Genomic DNA, 25,886 nt, shown 5'->3' with positions numbered 1-25,886 from the left:
TATATATATTACATGGGTGCTGGCATGCATTTTTGTGTGTTTTGGTGAATTGTGTTAAGGAAGCCCAATAATTTTGAATGGACTCTTAACACCCAGCATAAAAGAACATGGTTGTGTTATTTTTGACAACACATCACCATGTACACATTTCACACCTGTCCATTGTAGTGCAGTGTAGTGTAGCACAGGTGCATTTTTGTTTACTGTATTTATGCATTGGGGTGTTATTCAAAATAAATTAGCAGCACATATACAGCAGAATATCATGCAGTGCAATAATGCACATACGGTAGGTGTGAATCCAGTGTCTCTGGAGAAAATCGCTTAGTCTTAGCACACAATGCACAGAGCCCTCCAGAACCTCATTAGAGTGATCTGCAAGATTAGCATGTTACACAGGTTCCATCTATGTGGTTTACTAAAGGTAAATAGCCTGTTCAGATTTTTTTACTGGAATGTTCCCATAACTTCATAAATATGGTAAAGCTCTACAGACTTCCATCATCCAATTATGTGCAAGCAAAAATATTGTTTTGCACATGATTGGGTTCCTTGCAAAGTGAATTTTCACCACATTCCCTACACTAAGGGGAACGTTTGCTGCAAAGTGAAAATCCCCTTGCAAAGTCAACAGAATATTTGCTATTAGTAAATCAAGCCCTTTTTGTTCTTTGTGCTTCTGAACATTCCATCATACTTGAGATCAGCAATGACCATAGAAGACAAGCAACTGTTTCATTTTTTTTTTCTTTTGCCCACATCTCTCTAAAGCTTAACCCAACCACACGTAATTACTTGCATTTCATTAATCTGCCCTGCCGTGTAATCTGTGTTTAATTTCATAATCTGTCCTTGTCTGCTGGTGCAGTTAGACCGTGGATATGATTTAAAAAAATAAATATCAGTGAAGAGGGTGATTCCTGCGGTTCTTTTGAAGGTTTGCCTGGCTAAGTAAAATAAATAGCTTTAATTCCCATCTCTTCCTTGAACCCTGTTGACTGCAAGCTCCTAATTGACTTTTCTGCATTCCATCTCAAGTCTGCAGTGTATCCAAAACATATCAGCTGCCAGCTACCCCTATCTCCCTGGCTTTAATGTTCTTTTCAGTTCCCTCTTAATAAAATGATTCCCCCACACGTTACCAATTATGACTTCATCATTAAAGTTTGCCTTAAGTAAGACATTATGAAGCTTTAAAGCTCTAATAATTTTAGATTGCCCTATTCAAGGTTCAGTCCAAACATAAAAGTCTGTTATTTAAAAGGAACCTGTTGGAAAATAAATATGGTAGCTCCAGATGTGGACTTGCTTTTTAAAAAAATGCATGTTTCAGGGCTACATATATCCTTGCTTCATTACTCAATAAATCACTGACCCAATACAAATGTGCCTATCATGTTTCCTATATTTTAGGGGAAACTATAACGGTTGTGAGTTGCATTGTTTAATGTCTGTAAGCTAATACATTGATTTTTCAGTATTTTTTTTTAAATTTTGTTTTCTAAAGAAAATAATGCATGGACATGAAATAAAAAATGTATGTTACAGAGAACATCTAGAAATGTTAAGTATGTCTAAGCAGTATTCTGAAAATTTTAATTTGTATTTTGAATTCTTCCTAGAAAATACTATTGCAGTTCCATTGCCTGGGCACTCCCGTATCTTCAGTCTCATTGCTGTAATTTTGTAGTGTGAGATTTAAGGCACTGTACCTGTCACTGCTAGTTTCACAAGCTTGGCTGCTCCTTCCCTGCAAGGTACCTTCCCAGCATTGAAGGCATTTGACATGGCATGGTTCTGGAGAAGGAGGGGAGCATGTTCACTGCCCCTCTTTCCTGGCTACTCAGACTGCATGCCTGGATAAGGGTCTTTTATTTTATTTTTTTCTTCCTTCAACTGCCAATACACCATTTAAAGGGGGTGTGAGGGTATGAGGGGGGACTTATTGAAATTTGGAAACCCACTTTGGAATAGGGTATCCACTGACCCCTCGGGATGTAAGTACATAAGTACATGGTACATAGTAGCCCTTGTTTACAAACAAAATTAAAATTAAAAAAAATGTCCTCATTGTGAAAATACCTTTAATGAAAAAAATAAATAAAAAAAAACAATTTTCCACAATGTAAATGTGTCAATCATGTCATCCAGCAATGTAGATCCACACTGGTCATGATGACCCATTACCTGACCATGTTGACCAGCTGACATGCTGTTTGACAATGTTCACCTGCCGCTATTCTCATTAAAAATGACAGATTCCCAGCCACCTGCTGTATGTAAACAAACGGGCCAGAGATGCTGGGTGATGTTAATGATCAAACATGGTAAGTAGCAACCCAAACCTCATCACTTAAAGTGACTATTACTTACTTTCTGAGTTTAATAAATGCATCTTTCAAGTGCTACAAGGACATAGTATATGTGATAAAAAGCAGTTGATGGCAAAACTCTGCATACTAAAACTTCTGGCACTAAAAACTAACATATCACCTTTTAATGCTTATGTAGGAAGGCAGCGAGCACAGAATAAACAAGAGACTTTAGAAAAATCCTGCAGTATTCTGAAAACTCCTGCCTGTAAAGGATGAAAAGAAAAGTATATAAAATTCATCTTAAAGCATTTGTAACATTTCGTGGAGAACTTTTGCAGTTCTCTGAAGAGTTGCCAGTATACTGAACAAGAGGTGAATGAGGATCCCTCTGCAGCTTATAAAAGGGTCAAGGAATGTGGAATAACATTTTTCACTGATGCTGCCTGGACACAGTCAGGTTCTACTTTTGTCTGTGCTTTTGTTACATTTTAAAAGCTAAGAAGGATGGTAGAATGTATATCTACTCCTTCTCAGTCCTGATCTATTCCTCCCTGAACAAACAGCAGTGCTTTTCTCAGTGAAACTAGGCTCCCCTACCAGTTCTAGTGCCTGTGCTGATTCCTGTGAGAGTGTGCCCCCTCCCTCTGCATTCCTATGACCTCACTTGTGTCTGGAAAGTGCAGAGACAGTGAGATAAAAGCTGTCAATCGAGAGGTAATCTCCTTTACAGAGTGTGGTCAGGAATAAAGAGGAGTGGACTGTCAAAGTCTGTAACTCACTTTCTATTGCACACAGAAGCATGGGATAAAAAGTATTTTATTGCCTTCATAGTTCTATACTACTGTGTGTCATTTGTAACTAATTTTCCTTTGAAAATACCTCATCACCCTTAGTGGAAAGTTTTGTTTTGTCCACATACAGTGTTCTATACTTGGACAGAAGGGTAATGGAAATACCCCCTCATACAGACAAAGCTATGATTAAAATAGTGGGCATGTCTGACCAGGCCAATCTGACCAATCTGTTAGATTGACCACTTTCTATCTAAGCCCCCTGTACGATAGCAAAGAGGAAACATCTGTGCTCTATTAGACTGCTAATGTCACCTATGGAACAATGTCAACTATGGAATCCAAAGAAGCTGATAAAGCACAGATCGTGATTGATCAGCTTTTTCTCTGGCCACAATAGCCAGAAAAAGAACACGCTGAAACCAGAAGGTATGCAATAGACGTTGCTTGTGATTTCTGTGTGATCGGAGCGGAGTTCAGCTGCTGGAAGTTTGCTGATCCCCCTCCAATTGAGTTGCACAGTATTACTGTGCCTGTCCTGGGCCCACACGGGGGACAGCAGAGCCCTGGATAGCTAGCAGAAGAGGCAGAAGCATACCCTCCCCAGCTCCATACAAGTAATTGGGCAGCTCTATAGCCCCTGAATCCTTGTATGGGACAACCATCTCTGGCCTTAAAAACAGTACCAAGATGTAGCTGCCGTGTTCTTGGTATAACCACTTCAGGACTGCGCCGTTCATATACATACAATGGTCCTGATGTGGTTAAAGAATGCACTGGGCATTGTGGTCAGTGGTGCCTGTGGTACTGCATGATGAAATGGGAAGTTATTAGTACAAAATCTGTTGAAGTGAATAGTTATATGTCCTCAGTAAGCCTTTAATTGTAATAGAGAAAATGGTGTCACCCTTTTGGTTATTAGGTGGGGCAGGGGTGTGTTAATTAAAAAAGGGCTGAAAAGAGTCACAAATATTTTATCAGGTAAAATAGTTCACATATACTGTATGCAATGTAACTGTGTAGTTGGCTGTTTGGCTTCAACTTTATAAAAATAAAGTACAATTTAATGTTAAGTATTTCATAAAATAAATTGTACATGAATAATAAATAATATTGAGAAATTTGGGAGAAATTAAAATAGTCTGTTAATCCAACTGAAATGTATAAAATGACATGGCTTTCCCAGATCAAGCAGTTAATTGTGCTGAGATTTGGTTCTAGATAAAACATGTCACGTCTCAGTCTTTCTATTCCACCAGGAATCAAACAGGTCACAGATGATACCACACTCTGCAGCACTGAAAGGTTTATACTGGCTAATCCCCTCATCGCAAATAATACAGCACCCACTGGAGTGCATGGATCCCACACGTCAATATATTTTTGCACTCCTTCATGCTTCACAGAAGTGAAGTCATGTGTCAATACATACTTTCTAAATGTATTTCCTAAGCACTAAGAAATATATTTTTTTTCTTGGAAGAACAATCCATAAATCAATGAACATTTAGACTGACCATTTCTTTACATACATATTGGAAGGGGGACAGGCTGAAATGTTATTGGCAATGGTAAATTATGAACGAGACAGGGGCGCCAAGGAACAGTCCAAGCATGTTTGCCCTGCACTTTTATTCCACCAGGGCCCAGAACAGAACTGGTTAAGGTGCTGGGAAAACAAAAAGTTAGTTTTTTTCATAACCGTTAAAAATCTAGGCATGTGCACCAGCAAAAAAAATTACGGTAGTTTTGTTTTGTTTTGATTCGGATTTTGGTTATTTAATTTTCCGGGATTCGGGTCTGAAAGTCAATTCGTTTCGGGATTCGGGATCGGACGCAATTAGTTAGCGGTAGTCTGTACGAAGTTACTTTTCCATTTCGTGTTCGTTCGTTTCATTGCAGCAATGACATACAAATTGTATTTATTTTTTAAATGTCACTTTGCTGCAATGAAGATTCGTCCACAAAAGAAAATCCGTACAGACTAACGCTAACAAATTTCGTCCGAAATTTCATTTTCGGAATTTCGGATTCCTTTACATTTGTCATTTCTGTTATTCGGAAATTCGGATACATCCGAATCTCCGAATAACAAAAAATTCGGCCGAAAAACAAATTTTTCCAAAACAAATCGCACATGTCTATAAAAACCCTGGAGCCTCTCATCACGTGTAGATGAGAAGCCTAGGTGACACATAGACACTGTCCACAATCCTGACAGCCAGTACATCAAAGTATGTATACGTATGTTTTTAGAACAGCACATTTTATACATCATTTACACTTTTAGAAGACTTAGAATTAAGTAAATACTTACTTGAAGAAAGAAGAGAAAGAACAGCTAGAAGGAACATTCGTATTGCTATCCTTTAAATGACACCCTAACCGATGCAAACCCCGCAAAGTCTTTTACTTACTTGTCCCTACTCCTCCAAGATTGTTGTTGAGCAGCCCATGGGGAGAACACTGTGAAAGCCATATGCAGGCCAGGAAAAGTATATTATCTGTATGCCTCACTGGCAATAGACTACTAATATAGAATGTATTAATTTTTTTGGTGTCAGATATTTACAGTGACTCATTTATAATTATATATCTCCAGCCCTATTGCATTAATGGCATCATCTTTATTGTTTGAAGTACTCAAAAGGGATATTTTAGTTATGGAGCCTGGTGCTCTGAGTCAATTCTTCTTGTATGTCTTAGATCCCCCAACATCAAAATCCCTTGTCACAGTTCCTATATTCTTCATAGATTATATACCCAACTGGGAGAGATGAATCCCTCACAGCAGGTGCACCAACCCAGTATTTCAAGGGTAGATATTGAAATGATGGAGTTACTGAAAGATATTTAAACTTTGTCAGGTGCTTTAGTTCTCCAGCATCTACCAAAAACTGAAATATCAATTCTGGGTGGGCTGACCCCTTAAAGGGGAGACTAATATGGTTTTTAATCAATTTTATGTAAAGCCAAGGTCAGGATGCTAGTACAGTAGCATGAAAATAAATCATAAGTAGCAACTGCCTTTTTTCATTTCTTTATTTATTTAACACCCAACTCCAGCTTTCACCCTGCAACCCTTCCCCCACAGACTTTAAAATGGTTAACTGCTAATTTTTGTCTAGGTTAAAAAATAAAAAGTTATACTCTCCCGATGCTCTAAACTGTCTTGTTCTTAGACCGGTCCTTCAGACCTCTCTCCACCTCCTCTGCAGTGGTTTAAGGTCCCATAAACCATCATGTCTATGCACATAAGGAAGCTGAGGAAGATTCCAATGTTGCTGCATAGGAGGAGATGGGCTGGAGGGAGCACTGTGACAGCTGGCTGGCTTTGAGCTTCAGGTGAGTAAAAGTTTTTTTTATATTTTCATCCCTAGACAAAAACGAACACTTACCCCATGCAGTGCAGGGGTAGACCCATTGCAAGGGTTAGTAAAAAAAATTCCTGGAGTTCTTCTTTAATGCTTTTAATTTTTGCACACAACAACACAATTGGGCATATTAATAAAACAATGAATGTGACCAAACATTCCTAGGGTGGTAAATGAATCACGCTAATTATAAGACATGCACCAGGAAGGTTCACCTACAGTGAATATTTGGTAAATGTCAGGTTCAATGCTTGATAAATAAACCCCAATGTATGTTTGTGGGCTTCTAAATGCAATGATATATGATTAAAAAAGAGAAACATTCACATTTCATGCTAAATGATTTGCTTATTTTATATGGTGAAAATATAAATAGAACGTTGCTTCAATATCCGCATCTTAAATGCCAAGATTACTGACTGATTGCATTGCTGGCCTTCCGTCATATGGAGTTTAGAGCACCACAATAGATGAGTAACTCAATGTGAAATTGCTGTTATTGAAATCATGAGTAATTCTCGTTCTGAAATATAACAATGTTCCTGTCCAGAGAATACAAAGCAATATTGTTTCAGCATCTGCCGGCGAAGGTAATCTCCCCGAAAACAAGCCAAATTTAAGAGTGTTTTTATAGCAAAAAAGCAACCCTTGTAAATTGGAGCTGACACATTAATGGTTGTGTTCTTTCTGTAAAATATAGACGTTTTAATCTCATTTACAAGCAAACATGGTATTTTCTTTTATGTTATTTACAAATGAGAAGAGAAAAGAACAAATGCAAAATCAACACACAGTAACAAGCAAAATGATATTGTAATAGAGGCTGCTGTGAAAATTCCACTGCACAATCCATGCCATTTAATGTGGGTGGTATCCAATCAACCAATTTACACTTCCCTCCCCAGATTGTAACATTCCATTATTAGGCCCAACATCATTGACTGTTTTTTGGGGGGGGGTTTAGAGACTTTTCAGTATTAAATAATAAAATATATTCCTATTTTGTCACAATATACAGCAGCAGTGTAGTTTATCAAAAAAGTACTCAAACTCTGGTTAAGATGCCATCATCTGTCTGCTGCAGGCAGGAGGAAGCATTTGCTCAGTCTCCTTTCCAGCATTGTAACTTTGCAGCTATTCACAAGGTAATGCTCTATTCGGACCTGAGTGACCTGAAGCAGGATTTGAAGCTTCACCAGAAGTTCTTCAATGCTCAACACTATATTATAGAGTGTCTGTTCACACCTATTTTCACTTTTAGTCCTCATTCACACGAGAAAAGGCTGGCATGTACATCTCCGTGCTCCGTGCACGGCCATATCGGGCAGCTTCAGGGAGGGACAGGTGCAGTACGTGCCGGCCTTTTCTTGTGTTAATGAGGCCTATCAGTCAAATTTGAGAAAACTCCAACATATATTTGTTCTGTGTTTTATTCACACAGCATAAGTAAAAATATTTTTTTAAGTATTTCCTACCTTTTAGATTTTTCATTGGTGAATGCCCTTGTGTAGATTCCAGGCAACTCTAAGCAGTTTAACCCTTTTGCTGCCAAGCCCTCCGGAGCGCTTTTATCCGTAGTTAGCCAGACCATTTTTGCAATTGTTTACATTGTTTTGGTTTGCTATTGCTATTTGCTGCATTGCTAGCGTTTATAAAATTCCCCCTAAACCATATAGTTTCTGAAAGCGCAGGCCCAGGAAAATAAAAAGATGGTACTACTAATTTTGTAGGTCCTGCGATAATTGAGCAAATGTTTATCTAGTTAATATTATATATATATTGATAAAAGCACGCTAAAATCAGTGTATCAGTGCACAAAAAAATACTTTTCCAAATAAATCTAAAAGATAAAACTGTATTGAGTTAATAAATAGCCAATATTTTTAAATTTGAAATTGCGCCTTTCTGCAAAATGGTTAAAAAAATGATGAAACGCAAAGCTGCAAATAAGCGACTTATGTTAAATATTGTTTATGCGCTTTGCTAGTGTGCGTTGTGATAAAAGGATGCAGGCATACATTTAATCGCAACACAGTGTATCACAACACATGGCAATGCCTTACAACGCTGTGCCATGCGCTGCCACACAGTTGAATTATTGTTATTTTGAAAAGAAAAACATATGCACTGCCATGCGTTCTACCAACGCACCATAGTGCCACAATATGGTGCACACTGTTGCACGTGTATAATATGTGTGGGGGCGTTGTGTTTTTTTATTATTATTTTTATTTTATTATTTTTATTTTTTGCCTGGTGGGGCTCAGGCAAAATATCAGGGGGCTAATCCCCTGACATTTCCCATTAGTAATAGACAAAGAAATTAAGAACGCAGACTTCTCAATCTCTTTTACTGCAGCCTCTGTTCTGAATGAATATAAAGCACTCAGCACAGAGGCTTCCCATTTATTCAGAAACTGGAGATAGTAAATATTTACTATCAACTAGTTATGAGGATGTAAAAGCCTCTGTAATGAGCTGCTTTTACCCATTCAGGAACTCATGAATAAACAGGAAGTGATGTAAAGCACTTCCTGTTCATTCATAACTGGGCACACATAGTAATATGTGTCCCCAGTTGTTTACAAACACTGGATTGATCAGACCCCTCTGTTAAGTTTGTCTCTCTGCTTTCACTTTTAACTGGAGTGTGAATGGGCCTGAGGCTGCAGAGGGGTCTAATCGGTATCATACATTTGTCAACGCAGACAAGCATTGTGCATTCATTGAGATTTACAGGTCATGAAAACCACATGTCACATAGTTTCATTTTGGCAGGCGTGCCTGTTACAGATCAGGGGTAATCTGATGTAAATGTCTATTTACATGTCTATTTACATCTGGCTCCCCATTGACCATTAAGTTCAGTTTCTTTCTCTATTGCAAGATGGAGGAGAAACTGGATGGACATAGAAATCCCAATGGTGACATCTGATTTGTACTGCCACGATCATAAGGAGATCTGTGCATGGATCCCCAGCTGATTGGAACTGACAGGTGGCCATGTGAAAGGGACCATACTCTCAATGTTGCACATGCAGCATGTGAATAACCAAAAGAAATGGCTGCTGGCCAGAGGGTTACAGGAATCACAGGTTTGGACTTCTTCACCCCATAGTGGCCCAGAAGAATGATATGGCACAGGTATTCCCCAGTATGTATGCCCTAATGAATGCCAAACTAGATATATGCAAGTTTATATACTCTTTGCCTTATAGTTATACTAACCATCTTCCTATTCTCAGTGGTCATGTGGGCTCTGTGCACTCTTGGAATGGACATTTAGTCCTGTCCATAGAATTCATGACCTCCAGCATGTGTACAATAGTAAGAAGACTGGGGTTTATAATGCAGAAGAGGTAATATTTCTAAACACTCCAACTGTAGGCCCCTCACTGTCTTCAGGATCAGAGGTTCTGATGTTTTAAATGTTAGTACTAAGAAGTTCCTTAGGGAAAGGCAGTTGCATGGCACATACTTCGGCAAACATGCCTTCTCCTCTCCACCCTCAACATGAGGATCTCTGTGAAACCTGACTAAAACCTGACTGCAGTGGTTACATAGAGCTCTGAGATAAACCAAGCAAATGTTCTGACTTTAGCAGAGTTGCAGAGTTTCCAGGATAGCTTTAGCATTTTACTGATTTGTTTTACTTGTTCCTTTGCACTGCTCTTCTAAATGGCATTGGTTTCATCACTGGCTAGTGGCCCCAAGGTTTCCTGTAGCACAGGCAATCTACCCCTATAAAAACTTGGCTTGCCTTCAGTTTATAGGGTGCTTACTAGACATTTACATGGCGAAAAAATATGAACTCTCATCTAACCAGAAAAAAAAATCCCCTGTGTACTTGCTGTTCTGATAATCTGCGGCATGTATTATCCTGGACATGATCATGTGTCTATTTGTCTTAATTTGCTTTTGATTACTGCATTTCAATATTAATATGAAGTCAATACAAAGTTTATGGTATAGTATTGGGTATGGCATTAGTTAGACCTATTTTAATAGTAACTGTCAAGCATCCAGAAACTACATTTATCCGGAATCTACCAATCCCCATGGATGCCGGATAACGGCGGGTTTACTGTATTATGACAACTTTTTGTACATACAGTACGACTAAACACTGCTAATCGTGCTACTTGGAGCACTCCAAACACAGCACTTTCACCATAATGGTAATAAATAACAATGATACAGGTCTGTGTATTCAAAGAAAGTCAACATGTGGTTATCATACATTTTAGGTACAGCTAGGGTACACTTTTTTTATTTAAATGACTTCAAAGTGAATTCCAGGCAAACACCAATTAATGCAGTTATGTATTTATCAACAATAAATAAATGTTTAGTTACATGTTACTATTGTGAAAACTAAAATTTTCCATGAAATTGGCCCTCCTGTAAGGCCAGTGGCATCACAAGGGTTTGCGGGGGGTGTGGCCCGCACCCGGGTGACACCATTGGATGGGTGACACCAAAATGACTGAATGAAATATTGGGCACTCGGTCATGGACTGAGAGCACGACAGTTGCAGGAGAGAGAGTAGGGGACCCAGCGGCTTACCTTATCCCGCTGAGCGAATGTCCTCTCCTCTTTCTGCCATCACCAAGATAGCCGCCGGCAGGTATCAAAAAGATCACCGCACATGCGCGATGATGTCATTGCGCATGCGCGTGGTGTCGTCACGAGCATACACCATGACGTCACCATGGGGTGTCACCCGGTATCTGCTCCGGGTGACACCCGGCCTCATGACGCCCCTGCGTAAGGCTGGAAATGGGAGGACCTGCACTAGAAACCAGTTATACTCTGCCACAGTGAACATGTGCTCTTAGAAAAAGGTTTGAGCTGCTACTGTTCCATTGACAAGTCAGCAGGTTGTGTACTGTACGTGACCAAGGTGTGTTACAGGTTTAGGATCTGGCATTGCTATTTGGCAGAAGTGCCTGGATCACAAAACTAGCTGCACAGAATTATAAATCCTTTAACAGATGAAAAACATTCCCATCTATGTATTTTAGTTGTGTGCTTAGCTGCTCGCCAGCTTTACCTACATCTGATATTTATTTTTAATCTCATGGGTTGTGCTTAACATATTACAAAGAGACAGTGTTTAGACTTTTCCAATTAAATTGGAAGCTGTGGTTGCTGTGAGCTGTATTGCGAATGACTAGCACTCACAATCAGCCAACAGCGTTTACAAAATTATTTTTTGCTCTGCACTTTGTAGCAGCTCACTATGTGCAGACAACACACAGGAAACCAAACATTTTGGAAATGTGGGTGAAGACGAACCCCTCAAAGTGAAACATCATGGAAAGGGGGGGGATATAACTGTGGACATGTGGAAGAAACGGCAGCAAATATGTTACAGATGGAGAATAATGAACTTACGCTTTAAGATAAAAGCATTTTTTTTATAATAGCATTTACGCTTGTCCTAAAACTCTTTTTTTTTTAGTTATAACTTATAAATACCAGGATTTTCTTATTAACGTAAAGTACCAAGATTTTCTTAGATGTTTTCCAGCTCTGCTATAGCATAACCGTACACATAAAATATGAAAATGAAAAGACCGTCTTGTCTAAAAAAAAAACACAAAATATTTGTTCTACGCAAAGCCAGACCAGGTTGTCTGAATATTGGATCCAAGAGAAATTTTCAATTATGAGGCCTGAAAATTTGACACGGTCAAATTGCATGTAAGGTCATTAACCAAAAAGTTATCCAGCTGTTGAGGAGCTCGGAGAAAAGCACGTGTCACTGTGACACATGGAAAATATTTTCATCCCGTAGGATTAGGGTGCTTCTGAAATGTAATAAACAAAGTATAATGAGAGCACAGCTCTGAAAAGCAATGGTAATTATGTAGGTTTAGTTATTACATCAGGTATTACATCAATACTAGGCAGCCGTACTGAAAACATATTTACATAGTCGGTGCAGCTGAATGTATGTGTGTATGCTTGTGTTTGTGAAGACTATGAAACAGCTACACCAGGCAACACGAGAAATCATTTGATTTTTAATACTATCAATAAAAATTGCAGTTGTAATTAAAGAAAAACTTATATGCAAACGCTTTGAAATGAATGGCAATGGTATGATTCCCTCTACCGTCCCTCCCTTTTACCCCCTCTAACTTAACCCTCTTTTTGTTGTTCGTATCTGGTGAAGTAAGCTATACTCACCTAAATCCACCTTGTCGATGCTGTTTCTGGGTGAGGGATGCACCTGCTCTGGCTGGTCCACTGCCATTTCCTCAGGCTGACCTCACTCCTCTTCTGGATCCTGAGAGGACCTTACCGCTGGACAGCCAATTGGAAGTGTCTATGTCATGCAGGTAGTTATATCGTCATCCGAAGAAGGTCCCCACCATAAACCAAAGAGGAGAGAAAACTTGGGACTGGAGTGTCATGAGACAATGGCTTTAGGCAAGAAAAGGGGCATTTTGTTTTTGTTTATTTTTCAATCCACGTAGAGATGGGATAGTAGAAGGGTTAATATTATCCTGGAGATGGACTTTAAAAGTCACAATATTGAATGCATGTACACTTGCAAATCTGTCTTAGGTTTTGCTTTATACATTTTTATATTATCCATATGTCAAGATTCTATTTCATTTTCTTCCACAGCATTAGAGGGAGGAGATGAAGGTGATGCTACCGTCTGAAGGAATTAATGTAAACATTTCCTCACAGGAAGTTTTCTGTAGGAACTACTTTATTTCTTTGCCAGAAACTAGGCATGTGATAGGACAGTTCTATCCCCACCCAGACCATTCTGATACTGTCCTCCTCCCACTCATCACTATTGGACAGTGAGGGAGCCCATAATAGTGATGTGCCAACAGGAATGTGTGGGAGGCAGCGGTGAGGCAGGCAACTCCCATACTACACAAGAAGGTCCATGTTTACTTGAACATTCAAATACTGCATTTGATCACTTCTATATATAGGATTAAGATTTCATAAGATACTATGAATACATTCTGTATACCAAAAGAGAAGAAAATCAGCCTGTTCCAGACTTTGTACCTTGTACCAAATTTCATACTAATCTGAGTTCCTGAAATTTCACCAAGCACAACCAAAACAAAGAAGAGTAATAAATAGTAAAACCTACAGCTCTTATGAGGAAAATTAGAGGGCAAATTTTTTTAAATGCGTAGCCTTTGAAGGTGTTAGGCACTACACTCTTTACATTCTTAGACATTAAAAGACCATTAAAATGAAACTTATGTACATTTTATGACTAATGAGACTTATTTGCTACTGAGTTTGCATTAGATTTTGTAAATGATTGGATCGCTAGGTTAGACCGCAGACTGGCCAGTTGGTTAAGACCCACCTGTGGTAGAAAAACCCTATCTGGAATAGTTTGTGCTTGTTTGTCACTCTTGGAACAGGTGAAACAGTTGTAGTACTGCAAAGGATTTTTATGTCATAAAATGCAAGACAAACCTTGTTTGAAATTTATCCCAGTATATAAAGCAGGCACGTTTTGGACAGGTGGCTGCACTGTTGTAATGCCAATGTGGAAAGGAACGAGAAAGATATTTCTGTGGCTTGTTCTCAGCCAGATCATTTGTCTGACTGAATGGAAGTTCACACTTCTGAACAAGTATCCAGTTACCCAATATTGTCTGTTCAATCCTTGCTGTAAACTATCCACTATGTTCATAGGTACCACCCTGTCCTATAGATTACACTTCCCATCAATATATATAGTGTTGTGAATAATAATAATAATAATAATAATAATAATAATAATCTGATTCATTTTATAGAACTGACCATTAAGCATATTATTTACACAACTCAAGGCTATATATATTCTTCATATGCCAACATATTTTGGGTGGCCTAGGGTAACTACCATTCTTTATTAACTTTCTTTATACAGAGATGCCATATGCTAGGTAAAAAGTAAGGGATATCTAAGCCGAAGAACAAAAATGTAATATATTGCATCTTACCAGTCCTTAGATGTGGTGGATGCATTCCTTTTTATTTTTTAGTCTGAGAATATTTTCAGCAATTTCAGAAAATACCTATTGTCCTTTTTACTTCCTGTGTATGAAACAGAAAGTACAAACTTTCCAATAATCCTATCAACCTCATGTAATTAAGATAAACAAATGACGACTTGTCTGATGTCCAGCCTGGCTGAGAACCATGGCTCCTTCCATAGATGCAGTGGAGGAGTGAATGTAACCAGCCAGGGACAGGGAGTTTGTTATTCTCAGGATTACCATGTGCAAATAAAGCAAAAAAGCCTGGGAAAAAAAACAAATGCAGCCAGCACATCTAAGGACTTGTACGCTGCAACATACAAAATTCTTGGTTTCAGGTTTAGATATGTTTTTAAACCAGCTTTGTAATGAAAGTGAAAAAAGCACAATATGTAGTATACTGTATATGTTTTATATTTACATATGTGTTATTCTCTTCATTCCCACAACAGAATGGAGTGTTAGGGAAGCAAAGAGAAGGTAAGAAAAGCTAGGTCAGAGGGTGGGCATTTAGGTTAACCTGTTGCTTTTACCTACATAAGCAAAGCCCAGGTTCCCACATGCAGACAGTATCATGCCAAATATTATTATTGCATGTGGAATTAAGTCTTGGTTCATCAAAGAGAGGAAATTCTCATACCTTATTAACATCTGAAATGTTTCCCTTGTGACAGCTAACACTTTTTTTTACAAGGTATTTTCAGTCTGTGAAAAAGCCAAATTAAGATGTTAACTTTGCATTAGCTTTTCTATCTGCTATTAACAGGGACACTATGGGGCATCACACTTTCTAAAATTAAACAATTTACATCCTCCTTCCCAAAGCGCTGTTATTTCTGTGGCTAGGGGATGGGCATGCACCACCTAAGCTTCCATTAGGTGTTCATTTTTATCAAGCAGTGGTCTGGTTATAAGATACAGGATGGATTTCTTTTCTACTGCTATAATTTGTGCATGGACCAGAACCCAATAAAGATGACTTTTGAAAGGAAATATTAGCCTTATGATATATACAGTATATACTGTATTTTACACACACACACACACATATATATATATATGTATTTTACACACACACACACACACATATATATATATAAATATATAGCATCAGTTTAATGTAAACCAAAAAAAATTGCATCAATGTAAAAGTTTTCTTTACATGATGAACATGGGGACAGTTATATTTGCTTCCTGCTACTTCTGACAATAAAAGTCCGTGAATTATCAAAGTTAGCTGATATTTTGTATCCTAAAGCCTATATTTAGGGGGTTATTCACAAAGTAACTGAAGGATTAAGCCGAAGCATCGGGTAATCCTTCGGCTGACTTTGGCCGCCGGAGCTCTTCAGTTCACAATAGCCTGTACAGCAGCCAAATAGCTCAGCTAAGCTGAATGCATGTGCTTCGGCTCGGCTGAGCTGAACACTCAGCTGAAGCAGGGAGAACGGTCTCCTGAAGCAGACTGTTCTAACCGCAAATGTAATCAAATAGGCAGTGCTAGCGGTGACATCACCACTGGCTCCATCTATTTGTTATCATGGATGACAGGTTACTGCCCTCAGGTCATTTGAGGACACTAGCATGTCATTCCATGACAACAAATGGGCGGAGTCGGCTGTGACATCACGGCCGACTCCACCCATTTGTTTTGATTTGGCTGGGACCTGCGTGACACGTGTGACAGGTGGCGGCCAAATGTAAACAGTTAGGTGGAGCTGGCGTGATGTCACTGCTAGCTCCACCCAATTGTTTATATTTTGCCTGCATCTGTCAGAATATCGTTTTGCAGGAGTTTGTTATGTGCTGGCATCATTTGTCTTTTGTACAAGTCGGAGTTGTCGTGGACAACACTGGATGTCGTGATTGACCTTAGGATTATGTTGGTGGATCAATTGTTGGGATTTTTTTTAATATAAAGGAATTGTCAAAAAATTGTGTTGCATTCTTTTTTTCAATTTCAGTATATTTTATATAACCCTTTAGTGAATGAGTAGGGGTACAAGTACCCCATACTCATTCAAAAGGGGGGGGGCAGCATCTGCGTGCCCCTTTTATTAAAGGGGGTACCCAGATGCAAATAAGCCCCTCTGCCCACAGACCGCCACAACCAATGGGTCAGGGCTTGTGGGGAAGAGGCCCTTGTCCCCATCAGCTTGGGTACAAGGTGCTTTTTCAGAGGAAATGCCGAGGGCATGTGCCCTGGTATGGCAGGGAGGGGGACACACACTTTTTAAAACTTTTATTAACATGTCATTTTTTTATTCTGCTTGCTACCTGAGAGGTAGCAAGCAGAATAACCGAGCCGAATGCCTTTTCGGTGGCATCTGGCTATTCACTCACTGCTGTGCGGCCCCTATGAGAATACGGGTGAACGGCTGCGAGTGAACTGCCAAAAGTCGAAAAGGCTTCTTCAGTTTGCCTCAGCCACTGAAACCAGCCGATGTAGGGCTTATTTTAGCCAATGTACATCTGAAATCAGCTGTACAGGGCCGAAGTGAATTACCGAACGGTGTTCGGCTCACTTCACTTCGGCTCCGTTATTCACTCGGCTGTCTTCGACAGCTTAGTGAATAACCCCCTTAGCTTTTTTTTTAAAGTTTTGGATAGAGTAGGGATTAATTAAAATGTCAGGTCTTTATTTCTGTGTGTAACCTCATTGGGGAGTTTGACCCTCATCCCTTATCCCTGTAACACCCATCAAACACAATTGGTAAAAAGGCTGTCCCCAGGGCAGAAAGGCATAAACAGCAATAAAAACCAGCTTTATAAGTGTTAACCCTTCCTTATTCTACTTAAAATGTGTTTTTGCTTTTGTCCACGGCAAGAGTTAAGAAAAGTGTTGCCTGGAGTTCTTCCTTAATGAGTATAGGGGTATTAATTTTTTATTTATTTTTAAAAGATGATGTCCTGCTTTAAGTTTTTCATATTTACATATATAACTATTCAGAGTAGATATTAAACAGTTTACAGGCCCATTTCATAGCTGTAATCAATATACTATATTTTAATATGTATAGCTAAAGAAAAAAAAGACAATTTTCTTAGCTAATACTATGGTCTTTTATACCGTACACATCAATCCCAAGTAATTTGATTTATTATTGTATCTTGCGATCTGTTGTTTTAAAAGGTGGTTAAAACAAATGCTAAATTAATTTTCTTTAATATGTATGTAAAGTTCTATAATCAGAAACCCTTAGCACAAACCCCCCTCAGCCCCCACCCCCATAAGCAAATTAAACCACTGTATGCTGATAATATTTTATCAGATTTATTACATTTAAACATGGGAGCTAATTGTATAAAATTGCAAATGGTAATGTTTTCACTGGATTTAAATGACATTAGAACAATTAGTTCCATGTTTCCTTATGGTTAGACAACAAAGCTCTGGGCCACAGAGGAAGAGAAGCATTTGGAGGGATTAGTCTAGCCATATCCTCTTTGGAAGCAGAATGTCATCTGAAGTTATTTAGTCATGGTTATTCCCTTCCACCACTAGAAAGGAGACTTCTAGTAGCTGTTCACTGCAGGACTCTGAAAAGTTCCCCATAAAACAAATCTTAGAAAATCTTTCCTTTAAGATCTGCTTTTCTTAGAGAGTTGGAATGCTTTACATCATTTCTGAAGATACTTGGTTTCTTCTGCATCCGTAGTATATTTTTCATACTGGTCTTCTGAAATTTAAACCAATGTCAAAATGTATTATCTTAAGGATCACTGAGCTTTAGCAACAAATGTATGAAAATAAAATGAACTTTTATGAAATATATATCAATATTATATATTGTATGCTTCTTAATGTGTGTTTGTGCTGGTAATTACATGTGATATCTTTGCAAATTAAATATTAGTTACAAAAAATAACATATAGATCTTATTTGATTTAATAAATCTGTAGTGTTTAGTACAGTATTAATTTCAGTAATTCTACATTGCCTTGTGTGTAAAATGTTAATATTAAATATGATATTAAAAAAAGACCCGCACTAAGTCAAGTTATATATTTATTAAAAATACTTAAAGTAGTATTAAACTTTCAAACTTTTTTTCAATAATGAATCCAGAGCAAAGAAATATGCAATGTCCAGCAAATTATTTCTTTATATCTTTGCACAAGCACTTACAGTCATCATGTTTCTAAATAGTTTACTCCAACTCTCCCAGCTCTGCTTCCCTGAACTTCTTGTCCAGTACAAGATCACAAGTGACAGAATAGACTCCAGCATATGTCCAACTAATCACTTGGAAAAGAGACAAGGGGGAAAGAAGAAGGGAGGGGGAGGAGAGGGGAACAGGGGGTAGTAGGGTAATTGATGTGCCTGTGTGCTTGTCGAGACACACAGCTTAATAGCACACACAAGGGTGGCTCCATAGGACCCTGCAAGGGAAAGGAGTCACCGTAAAACAGGATATCAGTGTCAGTGCTCAGGGGACCAGCTGATTTTATTTTATTTAAGAGACTAAAACTTTTAAACATTAACAAGCATCATCCATTGCAATTATTTAATCAGCATCTGAAATAGCTTAAAAATCTTTTGACTTTGATATCACTGTATAACTCAACTCTTCAATTTAAATACATGTCTGAATAGCTACAAAATCCCATTTGTGCGCACCAAATGCCTTTAAAAACTCAGATATTACCTTGTATATGTAGTGGTGACATCATTACTGCGCCTCACTTATCAGAGAGTTGAGCTGTAGGTGGGACCCAGGAGGTCCTCTTACTACAGGCTGCCTGAAGAAAACTACAGGGTGAGGATACAAGATCAGTCACCCTGCACAAGGAGAGAGAGAGAGAGTAGCAGTGATAGGTCTTTGTTACAGGAAAATCCTGCACAGAGGCAACGTGTGGGAGTTGTTTTGTTCTAGATGAATGCACATCTCTAAAAAATGCACAAAGGAGACCAAGATTCACTTTCCAATAACAGATCTGACCAAGTCTTTGTAGCAGAAAATAGTAAATGGTCAGAACTTAGAAGAGTGCCTGGTAGGGGTGTCTGAGTTAGAAAAACTGACTAAACAGAAATAATATTCTTTGGTTTGTAAGACCGTTAATATTTATTTTAATGTGTTAAAAGGTTTTTCTACATGCACACTTTAAAGGTAAACTCCAGTTAAAATAAAGCCTTAAAACAGAGCTCCGAGCACAAATTTTACTAACTCTTGCAGTGGGGCGACCCCTGCATTGCAAGAGTTAACTAGTCATTTGTCTCTAGGTTAAAAAAAAAGGTATACTCACCCAATCCTCCGAGCCAGCTTGTTCTTAGACCACTCCCTAGAGCCTCTCTCCCCCTCCACACATTTACACAGTGTATAGGACGTGAGGACGATGAGGGACATACCATCGCAACACGGGAGGAAGAGGCAGGCTGGAGGGAGCGCTGCTGGCTCTAAGGATCAGGGGATTATAACTTTTTTTATCCTAAACAAAAACGAGAAGGTAACCCTTAATTAAAACTGCAGTTTTGTTAAGGGAAACCCCTCTGTGGGTCAAGATCTTAGAAACGCTAATTGCAGATTATTTGCTTGCTTTCTGTAGCTACTGAGATTGTACATACAACTGCAATAGGTAAAAAAAGCCTACGATTGGCTACGATTAAGGCCCAGTTTGGGGGCTGAAACATTTAAGCATTTGTTTGTTTGCTGCTGTTTTGCCTTTTTACAAATAAAGTACTGCATGGACGGGCCCCCTTGTGAGTGCCGGTTTTTTATGTATTGCTCGGTGAAGGCTCTGGCGGAAGCTTTAGCAGGCACCGAGGTTCAAGCAGCGGCATTGGAGACAAGAGGGTAGAGCTGCTCAATGTTTCTAAACTGCTACATACCAGTGCACTTATTTAAAGTATGTTGCTAAATGGGAGGGCCTATTTACAATAATCACATAATAAATCCTGGTAATATAATTGCAGCATACTACAATACACGGAGATGTGCAAATACCCTGAAACATTAAATGCAATAGACCTTAGAAATGCCTAACACTATTGTGCTGACGTACTAAAGTAACAGGTAATTTGCTTTTCAGATGATTGGATATTTTAAATGAATATTCACACAAATTATAATGTGAAGATTCTCAAGTCCTTTAGTAAATGTATCTTAAGCTCTGTGCATACTTTTGGGAATAGAATTAAGCCAATTGCATGAGCAAGGAAATTAAAATTCTATAAAGTCCTTCAACTGAGTTCTGTTATAATTCTAATAGTTGTAAAGAAGTTAAATGTATTTTTTCACAGTTTTGGAGGATCACAGATGTTTTCAGATTGACATGCATGTGTATTTTTTTAACAAATATTAAATAACAAGTGACTTGTGCATTATGTATGCAATAGCAATATATTATTAGGTGAAGTTTCGTCAAAATGTTTAAAATGGACACTGTCAACCCGCCTATGCTGCCAAATCATATGTTTTTTATTCAGGCACAGTTGTAGTATACCAGACCACACACTTATTTAAATTGCCTTGTTTCTTGCAATCTGATGTTCTGAGAACACTAACTACTAAGCCACATAATAATGCAGTGCACATGAATATACAGTCCAAAGATTCCCAAACCCACCCATCTCAGATCAGAGATAGAAGTGAAAAAATTGGAGTCCCACCCAACAGTTTATAAAAGAGCTACAACGAGTTCTAACCTCCTTCTAAGCTGCTTTGGGCTGCTGCTGCGTTTTCATTGAATTGCATGTGTAAGTAAACAGGCTAGCAACAAAAGCCTATGTACACAAGCCCAAAAATGAAATGTGTACAGCTGGAGAATCCACATAACTTCATAGATTTTCATACAAGGTTGGACAAATGAGGTCGTACAAATCAGACCAGATAACAGTGGAACAACAATTTTATGATTTGCTTCCTCTGATTTTAAACCAGATCAATGTGTCATACAAAGAAGGATGTTTGTCCTTTGATAAATCCACAGGCCAGACTGTACCACTCAGCAAGTCCTTCTCTTATCTCCTCATCTCCATTATAGCACTGAATTGTCCAGTCAGGTAGAGAAAGTAGTGCTAATTCAGACCTTATGTCTGCAACTCGCAGTATACATAGCACTTAATATTCAATCTATACATGTGGAGAAGTCATGTTCAGACACAATATACTTAGAAAAGACTCAGATACACAAACAAATAGAGTAATAAAGAGATTCTGCCTTAAAGAGTTTGTATTATAAACATTGAACTGGAAAATCTCCAAGGCACAGTAGGAGGTTTCCTCCCGTTGTAATCTCTGTCTCCTCTGTGAAGTCAAACGATTTAATTTCCCAATTGAGAAGACTGTTTTTATTAGAATGCTGATAATTTATACAGGAAATTGCATAACTTACTGTTGTCGAAGACAGTTAACAGACTGTTTAAAGTTAATGACATGATGTTATTTGGGTTAGAGCAGGGACAGCCTTATATGGAACAAATAGTCTTGGTTTAATCTGACAAGTCTCACAATACTCTTGAGAGAGTCACTATTTTCTTGTATTAAATGGAGCACAACTAGTACATGAAGATACAACTGGCACATCCTAGGCTTTACTTTCATATAATATCCCTTTATGTCATTAAAGTGCAGTGGTTCTTAAGGATCTATTCTTTTTAAATGGATACAAGTAGGGATGTTGGAATTCATTTTAATCCTGTAAGGGGAATAGTGAACTTCATGCTTCATTAATTTATAAAATTTAGCAGGCCGATGTACGGCGGATTTCAGCCGATGTACGACTGAAATCAGCCGTACCAGCCTGAAGTGAATAGACGAACAGTGTTCGGCTCACTTCACTTCTGATCGGTCATTCACTCGGCTGCCCTCGGCAGCATAGTGAATAGACCCCATAGTTTGCATACTTACCAACCAGTTGACATTAGAATTTGGAAATTTTGACTCCATTCGTAACAAAGTACAGTGACAAATGTATCCATATATTAAATACCCTGATCCACCTTTTTAGGCTCCACAGTCAGTATAGAAGGACAGTATTGAACCAGAACATCTTGTGTGCAAGACTCTAAATCAGCAGTGGTGGCATATCAGTATGCTATATGGATACCATCTCTAATGCCTGATACACTGGGATGGTTTGCTTCATGGGAGGGGTGACACTTCAGCCAAAACGTTTTGCTAGTTTTAGATAGATTTGGGAAGGGCCAGATCCTCTTTAATGTTTTTATTGCCATTTGTGCAACCTTGGTGAAATGTACCCTCATTTACTGTCCTGGTACTGTCTGCCAAGAAGTCTACTGTCTGCCAAGAATTCAGGGCCACCCACAGGGGTACAGCCAGCCCTCCCATTAAGGCACGGGGCACATCAGGTCAGCGGGGGGGGCAGGCTTGGCATGGAAGCATGCAGTGGAGCTCAGGCTCCTCCCCTGCAGCTGTCATGGTATCTAAGATGAACACTGCTTTGTGCAGGTCCACCTAAAGCACTGTCTGAGCCTGCAGTGACAGCCAACCTCACTGGTGCATTTCTAGCACCATTGAGGTAGGCTGTCACTGGACGCTCAGGTAGTAAGTTAGATGGACCGTCATGAAGCAGCACTCATCTTGGTGAGCTTGCACAGCTTCTGGACTTAGCAGGATAACGAGCTGCATGAAGGGAAACTCAGATTGCTGTACCGCGTGTTGCGTGCGCGGGGGGAGGTTGGCTTGGTTGGGTTTGGAGCCCTATCAGTTGAGCTGTACGGGGACCCATGATTTTAAATGGCAGCCCTGCATATACCGCAAGAAAAATCCAACAGAACTTCTAACCTTTTCCAGTGTACTAAAACAAAAGTGGTTTTATAGTATTCAGTCAGACATTTTTTTTCTCACTTCCAGTCCAAAAAAAATCAGCAGAAATAGGGATAAAGAAATACAAATTAATAAAAATAAAAGAGTTTTCAAACCTTCCCAATTCTATAATGCAAAAAAAGGCAGAGATCCATTTTAAAAACCTGGAAGGCCCTGTTTGGCAGGTGGTCAGAGGACAAGGTATTCTTAGTGAATATTTACTGGTCAAAAGTCAGCCTAATCCATTGCAGATCTCCAACCTGGCAAATTGACTTGCTCTTCCCTATGGATGGAATTTTCACACACTGTCCATTTAAAAGGGAAACAGTTTAATCTGTTTCTCCCATAACTGCAATTCCGATAAGGGTAAAAAAAAACACTACGTTATAAAGCTGCAGTTGCGCATTATAAATCATACTATTTGCTGTAGGTGGAATAATTTCCATCTAAACTGAATCCTTAAAATCCCTATGACCATAAAAGTTGGATTTATGAACATAGCATTTAAGTCCGAATGTTGCTAACAGACAACCTCTTCATGGCCATGTCTGATAAGTGGAAAAAATAAAAGAAAGTGCTTGATAAGAGGAACAATTTCCTGTGCAGAGTAAATATATGAGTAGAATTTAGGAGATATCACTTTGGTGAAGGTCATTCTGTAACATTTTTACGGTTTGGCGCAATGAATTTAATCTGTAGTTGCCTCCTGTTACACTGTTAAAATTCTTCACATTCCACGACTGCCACAAAAAAAATGTAATACCACTGATAATGAGATTGTCCATTTGAACCATCAATGGAACCAAGGTGTCTTTAATTACATTAAAAAGAAAAATACAGAAATAAATGTAAAATAAGTTAAAGAACAAAAAAACATCTATTACATGAAATAAAAATAAATATTTATTAAAAATACTAAATAAATAAAATATCTAAAAATTATTCCATTTACAAAAGGAACTCACCTTCACACAAACATACCATGGCCCTCTTTATACTAACTGTGTCATCACAATTACTTCTACATAATAAACAATGTTTTCTACCTTACTCTTCACTTTTCTCCCAAAAGCTGTTTGAGCATCCAATAGGCCTATTACGAAAAATTCCTTTTTTCACTGATATTTGTACATGTGGAAATAGTGAACCATTTACATCAGTCCCTTTATTAAATGTAATGTATAGTAGATTTGTACATATCTTTTTATTTATTTATTATGCTAAAATGTTGAAAAAAAGTTAGACATCCTTGTGGCAGGAACCTATGAATTCCTGCAGGCAGGAATACCAAAAATGCCGTTTAGAAGTGGCTGCTGTCCCCCACTCAATTTAATGATCAGGTGGCAGCGGCTGCATTTGAAAGCAGCAGTCTGCTGGCACTTGTAATTGTATGTGATTTGATTACATGCTTTTAGGAACAAAATCGGTGTCCCTGGACACATCTATCGTGCGTCCAGGGACAGTGGTCTATTCCTAACCCCATGTAATCATATCACATGCGATTACTTGCAGAGTGCCATCAGATTGCCACTTTCAAATGCGGACGCTGTCGCATGATCATTAACTTGAACAGGTGACAGCTGCTGCTTCTAAATGGCATATTTTGGATTGCTGCTGCAGGAATTTGTAGGATCATGCTGCAAGGATCTTAAAACTCACCTACTATGTAACTGTGAATGAAGCCTAAGATAGAAGTTTCAGAAGAAAACATAGGGGTCTAGTTACCAGCTAACCAGGGACACTGATCTCCAGACAGCCTATTGCAATGCATTTGCAATAGCCAATAGCAAACTAGCATTGCACCCGCCATCTGCTGCAGTTCTCCATCAGGTCCCCACTACTGATTGACAGCAGCAGAGGGTGGGTACAATAGCTAGTTGGCTATTGCAAATTTAAATAGCCAATAGGAATCTAGCAATGCATTCCTATGGCCCAAAAACATTTTTTTGACAGCAGAACCGCCGGCCAATAGAAAACTGTTGGGCGGAGCTAGCTGTCACTGCTCGCTCCGCACAATCGTTTTCTATTTACTTTTTTAACTATTTTTCTGTTCTGCTCGGTCCCTCTCCCGAGCAGAATGCCGCTCATTCGGGTATTCAGCGGCATTCGGCTATTCACTCACTGCTGTTCGGCATCTATAAGAATAGGCCCAACAGCAGTGAGTAGCCATGCTCCGCACAATCATTTTCTATTTTGATTTTCCTACTTTTTCAACAATGTTTCTGTTCTGCTCGGTACCGAAGAACAGCCGAGCCGAATGCCGCTCAGCGGCATTCGGCTATTCACTCACTGCTGTTCGGCATCTATAAGAATAGACCGAACAGCAGCGAGTAGCCTGTCGGAGGTTCGGCTTAGCTGGGCATTTTAGGCCGACCCGAAGCCACGCAAAGTCACCCGATGTATGGCTGATTTCAGCCGATATATGGCTGAAACCGTACAGCGGTCATTCACTTGGCTGCCTACGGCAGCTTAGTGAATAGACCCCATAGTCCCCGTAAAGAAATAAGGAAATTACTATTGCTTCTTTGTCTCTTTAGTTAACTCGTGCTCTGTGAATAATTTGTCATGTATGTATATATATATATATACATATACATCAATATATATATATATATATA

The sequence above is a fragment of the Nanorana parkeri genome, unplaced genomic scaffold, assembly GCF_000935625.1.
Source record: "Nanorana parkeri isolate BGI_ZX_2015 unplaced genomic scaffold, ASM93562v1 scaffold57, whole genome shotgun sequence".
Lineage (NCBI taxonomy): Eukaryota > Metazoa > Chordata > Amphibia > Anura > Dicroglossidae > Nanorana > Nanorana parkeri.
The sequence above is the reverse complement of the archived record's forward strand: the minus strand, read 5'-3'. Positions refer to the sequence as shown.